This window comes from Tiliqua scincoides, chromosome 7 (genome assembly GCF_035046505.1).
Source record: "Tiliqua scincoides isolate rTilSci1 chromosome 7, rTilSci1.hap2, whole genome shotgun sequence".
Taxonomy (NCBI): Eukaryota; Metazoa; Chordata; class Lepidosauria; order Squamata; family Scincidae; genus Tiliqua; species Tiliqua scincoides.
This window is the reverse complement of record NC_089827.1, coordinates 37,576,338-37,586,086: the sequence shown is the minus strand read 5'-3', so window position 1 is coordinate 37,586,086 and position 9,749 is coordinate 37,576,338. Positions and strand designations below refer to the sequence as shown.

The 9,749-nt window shown below is 45.0% G+C and overlaps 2 pseudogenes; both read right to left on the bottom strand.

The window, feature by feature from the left end:
• Positions 1–2,976: 2,976 nt before the first annotated feature.
• LOC136657766 (5S ribosomal RNA) lies at positions 2,977–3,093 on the bottom strand (annotated as a pseudogene).
• A 2,727-nt stretch (positions 3,094–5,820) lies between these two features.
• On the bottom strand, positions 5,821–5,939 carry LOC136657882 (5S ribosomal RNA; annotated as a pseudogene).
• Positions 5,940–9,749: the final 3,810 nt, after the last annotated feature.

The window sequence follows — 9,749 nt, the reverse complement described above, 5'->3', positions numbered from 1 at the left end:
GCAGTTTTGTTCTAGTCGTCTTTAAGTTTGTGAATCCACAATAGCTTGGTGTTTACTCTCTGGACAACACTTTACATGTGCTGAGGCTGCATTCTAGTGAAGCAAGATTCCTAATTCTGGCATCAATATTCCCTGTTCAAAACTCACTTGGATAATTTAAGCTTTCAAAAATGCAGAGAGAGAGAAGACAAATGAGCATATGGATGCAGAGAATAATAAGACTAATGGAGCGCGGGTTAAAACTGGAGAAGTTTAAAGTACTGCTTGACTCTTACCATTCCTGTTCTCCTAAGGCAGGGATCTCCAAACTTTTTGGCCAGAGGGCTGCATCAAATATCTGGCACGGTGTTGAGGGCCGGAAAAAAAAATTTAAATATAAAATTTATTTAAATAAATTAGAGACGGAACTTAGATGAATGAATAGATGAATGAATGGGATCATTCATTCAACCTCTCTGGCCCTTGAACACCCTCCAGACACAACCAGAGCATAGTTCCAGTCATTTCTGGCCAAGTGGGCCAGAGGTTTTCAGGGGACAAGAGGCTGGCCGCAGGCCAGATAGAGGCTCACTGCGAGCCGCAACTGGCCATCAGGCCGAGTTTTGGAGACCCCTGTCCTAAGGAGCTGTAGCAGACAAACTGTTAGCTGAGTAGCTTGTCATTAGAGGGACAATGTAAGGCAGCTGGGGTTTCAGTGCATTCGGTTAACTCTAGTGGCTAATTTTCCTTAGTCTTTCCCCTCCCAGCTGCTAAGGAAAATTATCTGCTGATATAATAAGGGAGGAAGTGAGAGACTCAGCTAGCTTCAAGCTTCTTTAGCCTGGGGGGACGGCTTGTAGAGGAAGTCTCTATGCAATCCAGTTCAAGCTACCCGCCACATGAATGTCATCATGCAAGTCTCAGCTCTTCCTTATGTACCACCAACAAGATGTGGTGACGATGGTCATCATGAGCTTAGGTAGCTTATAAAGGATTCGACCAGGGGTCTCTAAACCTTTCAGCAAGGGGCCGCATTGTCTATCTGCACAGGGTCGAGGGGTGGAAAATAAATAAATAAATAATACATATGTGGACAATCAGTGATTGAATACAATAAGTGGATGAGAGTGGAAGGAGGGGGAGCAGAGGGCAAAATTGACTTGCACAGGAAGAGGGGGGAATGGATTTTGAAAAAGCATCAAGCAACCTATGACACAAATCACCAATTATTTTTGTCTCAGTTTCTGCTCCGTTTTAAATTTAACAAACTTTATTTTTATATTTCAGGTCTCCCAGCATTGGTATATATCTCATATATTCATGGTATATATATATTCAGAGGTGCTGGATGTAAATGCAGTGGAATGGAACAATTTCTTTCAGTTACATTGCATTACATTCAGCACCTCTAGTGGCTCAATGAGGTATATACCCAAAAGTGCATCATTTGAGTTACTTTCAGCCCTGAGAGGCTGGGGAACTATGTGCACCAGATAAAATCCTTCAGAGGGCTGGATGTGGCCTGTGCGCCGGGGTTTGGGGACCCTGGATTAGACAGATACATGGAGGATACATGGAGGTCTGTCAAAGGCCATTAGCCATGTTTGTTACATTGAACCTCCCCTCTCTGTCCAGAGGCATATCTCTATTTACCATATGTTGAAAAGACTCAAAGGGAAATGGCTAAAATGTATCAGGACCTGCTTGAGAACTTGTAGAGATGCCTGGAAACAGGATGTTAAACTAGGCAGTCTGATTTAGTGGGGCATGCTGTTGTGATCAGACCCTAAGGCAGGGCTTTTCAAACTGGGGCGTCGCAACGCCCCAGCCTGTGGGCCCTGGTCTCTGCCTCCCTAAGGGGCGGTGGCAGCCAGGAGGCAGGGAGGAGGCAGCGGTGCAATCCCTAGGATCGTGCTGCTCAGGGGGCTGCAGGGGCTTGGCTGTTCTTACCAGAGCCTCTTGCAGTCTCCCGGGGTTGCAGGGAACCCTGCAGACGGTCGCACAGGGCTCCCCGATGTTTTAGAAGTGAAAGTGGAGCAACTGCGCTCCACTTCTGCTAAACTGGAAGTACAGGTTCTGGGAGGCTGCAGGAGGCTCTGGTAAGTCCCTGCAACACAAGTCCCTGCAACCCCCTGAGTGTCGCGATCCTGGGGATTGCACTGCTGCCTTCCCGGCACCCCTGCTGCCTCCTCCCTGCCCCTGCAAGAACTTACAGTGGTTTTCAAACTCCTGGAGAGTTTGAAAACCACTGCCCTAAGAGGTTAGGCTGATCACCACCACTTAAATTCAAGCATTGTAACCTAATTAGGTTAAGGATCAGGCAATTATTGCAAACAGCATGTGAGATTTGTGTTTTGTGTTTGAGTTGTTCTGCTCTTCACACTTTCAATTCCTTGATGATCTGTTGCGATCAGCCTCTGAGGTTTGAATGATTTCTTTGCTTGACCTTGGCATTGTGTTCTTTACTCTTTGTTATAGTTCAGAACAATCTCTTTATTAAAAAGAAAAGTGGGTGTACCATCCAGTATACAATTAACTGTTCCTTTCAACAAGACAAATGTCACTTATTAATCAGTTTTTCCCCCTTAGACATAGATTAATGACTGTAACCCATGCTTAATTCTCCATGCTTAGTTGTAGGACATAAATAAAGAACACATTAATTTTCACTTGTTTTCCTTTAATTTTACTAGCCTTGTTCTTGAATGTAATAATGTTCTCTGTTAAATAAAAATAAAATCATAGATCAACTGGATGGGAGACAAGTTCAAAATGAAATTCGCATTTCCCTCCCATCTTTATAAATAATGTTTTTTGAGAGAGAAGGAGGCCTTGGACTAATGGGTTCCTTTTCTATGCAAGTTGGGAGCATTGAACAGAGAACCTTGATTGAACTGGTGGGGCAACTACCTTCCCCAGTGCTCCAATCATCTTACTCAAAGATATAAATTCAGTCATCTTCGTTGGCAACCTTCAGTGTCGAAAGACTATGGTATAAGCCTACAGCACCTGGTATTCCCAGACGGTCTCCCATCCAAGTACTAACCAGGCCTGACTCTGCTTAGCTTCTGAGATCAGACGAGATCGGGCATGTGCAGGGTAACAGTTGCTAATCAGTCATCACACAAATTCAATCAGGATCCTCTGGCCAAGTCCACATGGTGCCTGGTAGTTATTTTTACCTCCATCTGTCCTCCTACTCCTCTGAATCTTCCCCACATCTTCTCTGTGCCCCTCCTCTTCTGCACCCTCTCCACCATCCTCAATCTCCCCCATGTCCTTCTGCAACTTTCCCATTGTGGCCACCATCCTGATCTCCTCCATGGCTCCTCTCATTACTCCCCCAAGTCCCCTCAGAACAGTGGTTTCCAAACTTACTGGGGTCATGGTGCCCCTGCAGCATTTTCTTCCAGGCTCAGCGGGGCGCCAACATCTTGGCTCTCATGAACCCAAACCTAACGAGTTTCATGAGATCCAAGATGGCGGTGCCCGGGAGAAGAAGCCACCAGGGATACTCCACAACACACTTTGGGAATCCCTTCCTTTGAGCTTATCTCCCTGTTGCCTGTTATTATGCTCCTTTTTGTTTTTCTTTTTCCTGCTCTCTGCTTTCAAAATGCAGAGAAGGATGAAAGAAAAGAAATTCAGGGAAGATTGTGAAGAGCACCAAAAGGATATCATGAATGGACAACCAAATGGCAAATGCAGTTCATTGTCAAGAAGTGTAAAGTGGTGCACATTGGGGTAAACTACCCCCAATTTCACATATATAGTGATGGACTCTGAGCTGTTGTTGATGACAAACAGAGATCTTGAGGTCGATAAAAATGTTGGCCCAATGCTAGGCAGCAGTGGAGAAAATGCAAGAAAGTAAAGTAGGCCACTGTGGGAAACAGGATGGAGGACTAGATTGTCCTTTGGGCCAGCAGGATTGCTCATATGCTTTTATGTATGGAACACTTGGGCCCACGGGCCTAGGTATGACATATATAGTCACTCCTACTTGCCTCTCCAGTGCTTTATTGCTATGAGCTCCTGCGGTTCAGGTCCCAAATTCCACCCACATCAACCCAATGAGTGGAAGGAACTCCATACTGGCACTCAGACCTTGAAGCTGATTGGCAGCTCACTTGTCCAAATGGTTGGCCATCACTGCCTTAGAAAAAGAGTCATTTGCCAGACAACTAAAATTACATCCATAACTGTTTGTAACCCATATTATCTACCTTCACTTGTCAGAAAAGTGTTGGAAAATCCTGCGTACTGGCAGATAAAGGAAACAATGTCAGGCCACACACTCTGATTGCACGGCATATCTGTTAAACCAAAAGCCTTAAAAACGCAGAACAAAGGGTGTCATTTGCCTCCCATTGGTGTGTATGGCCAAATTTCCAGCAACTGGAATGGCTCAAGATTAGTGGTTCTCAAACTGTGGGTCAGGGACCCACCGGTGGGTCATGACCCAATTTTGGTGGTTCGTGAAACTGACAGGGCAGATTAGGCTATGTGCAAACAATCTGCTACTTGTGGTGGTGGGGGGAGCACTGCTGCCCAATCACCATTATAGCTGCGCCCCTAGGCATTCATAAATCAGGCAGCAGCCTCTAAGGCCTCTAAAAAGTTTGGCAACCACTGCTCTAGATTATACTAATTGAGTTGGATTGTTGGCTTCAAAGTTTCATCTGGCTTATAGCTGATTGCATCACTGGAACAAAATTAGCTTCAATGCATGTAGTTTGCTGTAATTGATGTGCTTGTTCTTCTTAGGAAGTCGGGTGATAACGTAACCGACTTGTGGGGAAATGGAGAGGAAAGAAGTTTAAAAACAATTCACAAATGTGTGGAACAGACAAATGCCAGGATTGGCAAGTAGATCCAAAGCCTAAGCAGAAGTCAATAGAAATGAAAGAGTCCAAGGAGAAAACCAATTCTTTCGGCCAAGGTGCCGTGACTGCAGGGCACCGTGACCATGGTAAGTTTGGGAACCGCTGGCACAGGGCCAGCCTTGCGATGATGCGAGTTGCAGCTGATGCGGAATGCTGCCTTTACTGAGGCAGCGAAATCTCCCAGCAGCTTCTCTGTAGCAGGGACTTAATGCTGTCTGCTGGCAGCCCTGTGCGTGTCCGAGCAAGTCAGCTGAGCAACAGGGGGACGGGCAGCAGCGTGGGAGAGAGAGAGAGGTTGCCGGAGCAGTGTGTGCTCCTTGGCTTTCTCCTCCCCGGTAGCCTCCAGCAGTGTTATATGTTCCATTCCATGGCAATAGCCTGGTCTAATCCACTTTCAGGATCCTCTGTCTTTGTGCTATATAAACCTAGAGCCAAGTCCTTGGCACTTTCAGAAATGGCAGGGTAGTGATGATCCAAGAAACTACTCCGTTCTACATGTGACTCACAAAACTTGCAAAACATCATTTTTACTTCCATAATTTTTTTTTTTCAGTTTGCAGACAAAAGCAAGGCTCATGGGCGTGGAAGAGGTTCCAAAGAATATCTTGAATGTAAATGGCAAATGGGAATATTATTACTGATTTTGGTTCTATCTGTTCATCAGCTGTTGCCTATCAAATGATGTGCAACTCTTCCTTCAGAAGAAATAAAAATCTTGCAAGATATTTTTTTTAAAAATCCCCATTTGTTGGTAGTGTGTCTTTGCACTTTTGAATTGGGAGAAAAATAAACAATTCTGAATTGTTTGTTTTCCAAAAATGGTTGGCTTTTATGGGGTTGACTCTGTGTAATGGGAGCACCATTTCATTCTTTGGCCCAGACAGCAGAATGCCCTGGGCCAGCCTCGCTGGAGTACACTGGTTGGCAACCTTCAGTCTCGAAAGACTTTGGTATAAGCCTACAGCACCCAGTATTCCCAGGCGGTCTCCCATCCAAGTACTAACCAGGCCTGACCCTGCTTAGCTTCCAAGATCAGATGAGATTGGGCATGTACAGGGTAACAGTTTCCTAAGTTATATATCCAAGTTACGGAGGCTGCATCAGTGTTTTTGTGTAGGCAAAGTATGTACTTTGACGGCTCCATTGCACAGGCTAGTTTGACTTCCATACAGACCCCTGCAACCTACCTAATATGTAGGGAGGGGGCTTAGTGTACATATATATGTCTTGTGTCATGTGCTGGTTTTGCATTTAGTCAACTCAGAAAGAGGTCAGGAAGCAGAGCAGTATGGGAGCAAAATGGAGGAATAAAGGCCTAACTGTATGCTAAGGCCAGTTAACTCCTAGGATGTGGTTTGAGAGGCAAATAATATAGCCAGTTTGCTGTCTGGTCAGTGTCTTAGTCTGGTCAGTGGCCAGATGGGGGATTGTCTGGAAACACTTGAGTTCTATTGGAAAAGGAAAGTGACATATAAATGTGATAAATAACTTAGGCTGCAATCCTAACCACACTTTCCTGAGAGTAAGCCCCATTGAACAAAATAGGACTTATTTCTGAGTAGACCTGGTTAGGACTGTGTCCTTGATTCTCCATCCCTGCAGGGGTGCCATGAGCATGTGGATAAGAGTTGCCATGTAGCACCCAAGCCACAGGTTGGCCACCCTTGGAATAAAATCTCTTCTAGTTCTTAAGTGGTTTGTGGATTGGGTTATCAAAGGATTTGGAGAACATATGGAGCAGATTACAAAATTCTTCCATGGTGACTTTCTAATGGCTCCCTTTCTGTCAACAAGCACTTATATTCTACCTGCCAAAGCTCAATTTTCATAGCTCTTTAGACATTTTTATGGCTTTCTACTTGTAGCTGTCTTTTGGAAGAATGTGCATGCCCTAATAGAGGGAAATGATGGACCATGGAGAATTACCCTTTCTAAGCCAGATATTTCATCTGCAAAAACTTGAGTAAGCTCAACAGATCATTTATCCCTTCATCTCTCAGAAAAATCACTAGTTTGAGTTTTTACAATCTCTTTCCTGGTAAATGAAGTATTTACGAGTAGTTTTGTGGGTTCTTCCATAAATCAAATCAAAGTGAAGATACTCATACCTTGAACACCATCAGATTCTTCTGCTGCCCCTACTTTGTTGTGGATTCAAATGTATCTCAATTAATACTTTTTTTTAATGATTATGACATGATTATTATGCAGGTGACATTGTTAGAGCTCAGCACAGATTTTATGGAGAATGCCATGCTGGGATATCAGGTTGACTCTATTTAAAAGTTTGGATGATCTGATTCTGACTGAGAGGCAACTTGCCATATGTCTAATTGTCCACAACTCCGCAGGGTATTTATGCACCATGTGTTGGAGTTGATGCAACTCCATCTACTGTCCAGAGGGGGCAGGATGCTGTCCAGAAGGGGTCAAGCTATGGCCCAGTGACTCCGACCTTTCTACCTGTTCTCTCTGTGATCCTTGTGGGGTGTAGCCCTAACCCTTTATCCTTCCCTTCTCCTCTGAGCACTTCCTCTTGTCCTCTGACCACTGACCTGTTAAGATGTGCACAGCAGGGTTCTGATGCTCAGGCTATCTTGAGCACAAGGCATGCAGGGCGAGGCAGCTCCAGGGCCTTGCTATCTCTAAGTAATAGCTGAACCTCTGATCCTAATCAGATGCTGTAAATATACACTCAATGGAACTGTAAGTAAATAACTTAATTTTTGCAACTTTAACAAGCCATTACCTCTTTGTCTTTTTTTTTTTTTATTGATTAGCAGTCAGCTGGGTGAGGGAGTTTCCCTGGGATGGTATCCAAAGGGGGGGGGGGTCTGCTGCTTAAGCTACTCTACTTCCTCCGCAAAGAGGAAAATATTTTTAATTTCCTCCAACACCATGATCATCTGAAAGAAGGCACAATGGCACAATGTGCCATTCTCTTCCTGGCCCATTGATCAGCTTTTTCTTTTGTGAGTTACATAGAAAAATACGTCTAGATGTGATTGTAATGTTGCCGAATACAGGTCCAGCACAGATTTTTTAATACACAGATTTGAGTCAACACGGATTTGACTTATACAGATTTTATGCACAGATTTTTTAATACACGGATTTGACTCAACACGAATGGCCCCTGCAAATGAGAAGGAAAGTGCTGAAGAAGGAGAAAAAATGCATCCCTTTAAAATCACAGTTTAAAAAACTACTTTTTACTGTTGCAGAGAGACAGTCATGCAGGTGATTACAGGTATAGCCTAATTATCCACAGATTTTTCTATCTCAAAGCTGATGAGAAGGGCCCTTTAAAGGAAAACAGTAGTTTAATAATGCCAGAGAGGGCAACTGGCTGACAATCCATCAATCATTCTCTCTGCAGGCTTCACTCCTCCCTTCCCCCTCAGCATGTGAAAGAAGGCTAAATGGCAGTGATTATCACCTTGTCCATTCTTTCCCCCTTGCTGGGGCTCCTGGTGAAGCCGAAGCGCCTGGAGAAAGACTGATTGCCTCTCTTTGCTCAGGTATTCACAATGGGTTTGAATGGCCCAGTGGGTTAGGTCAGCTTGCTGGATGGTCAGGGAGCACAGATCTGAATCCTGAACCAGCAAATATTATACAAGGGGGCCCAATGTATCCGCGGTTCCCATATCTGTGGATTTACTTATCTGCAGATCAGGTCTGCGGGGCCCACTCCAAAGGGTCCTCTGAGACTAGTAGAAACCATGCACATCTGTCCATGGCCTCTGCTGGGCTCAGACTGAGCCTTAGAGTAAAAAAAGTCATGTTTTGGTTTTTGTTTTGTTTTTTAAACCAGAACGGACACTTTTAATGACTTACAAGTCATTAAAAACACCACTTCCAGTTTTACAAAAAAACGGAATTCATTTTTTTTACTCTAAGGCTCAGTCTGAGCCCGGCAGAGGCTGCAGACAGATGTGCGCAGCCTCTGCTGGACTCAGAGGACCCTTCACAGGGTGGGGGTGTTCCTTGGTATCCATGGTTTCAGTTAGCCATGGGGGATTCTGGAACGGAACCCCTGTGGATACCGGGGCACACCTGTATTTAGAAAAATTAAAACGGGGGCAGGTTGCATCAGGAAAGAACCATGATGCAATGCAAAACTAATTTGAAAGTGTGGGGAACTCCAGAAAATGTACGGGAAGCTAGGGGAAATCCTCTAAATAAAAGACATTGCGATCCTTGGGGAACTGGGGGGAGGGGAGGGAAAAGCCAGCCCCGTGGAACTGGGGAAATCCCCTAAATAAAAGACATGGAGAAGCCTGGGGAAATCAGAGGAAGGGGAGAGCCAACCTATGTTTAGTTGGCAAACTTCAGTCTCGAAAGACTATGGTATCGCACTCTGAAAGGTGGTTCTGGAACAGCATCTAGTGTGGCTGAAAAGGCCAATTCGGGAGTGACAATCCCTTCCACACCGGGAGCAAGTGCAGTCTGTCCCTGGCCTGTCTCCCTGGTTATGGGCCTTCCTTCTTTGCCTCTTAGCCTCAGACTGTTGGCCAAGTGTCTCTTCAAACTGGGAAAGGCCATGTTGCACAGCCTGCCTCCAAGCGGGCCGCTCAGATGTGGGGAGCAAGAAAAACGTGAACCACTGCTTGAAGGGGGGGGGGGAAGGTGAAGACAACAAAGAGCTAACGGAGCAAAATTCAGCTGTTGGCAAGCTGTCGATTTTTACCAATGACATAAAAAGTTGACACAGGACTCTGTGTCTGTGTCTGTGTCTGTGTGTCCGTGTGAGTGAGTGTGTGAGATTGTTTTATGCTTTGTAACACTGAGCTGATCCCAGGGGTTGTTAGTGGCTTAGTTTCAGCTACAGAACAAACATGACTGTGTATCCCCCTTTGACCGTGACAACACAGCTGACAAATA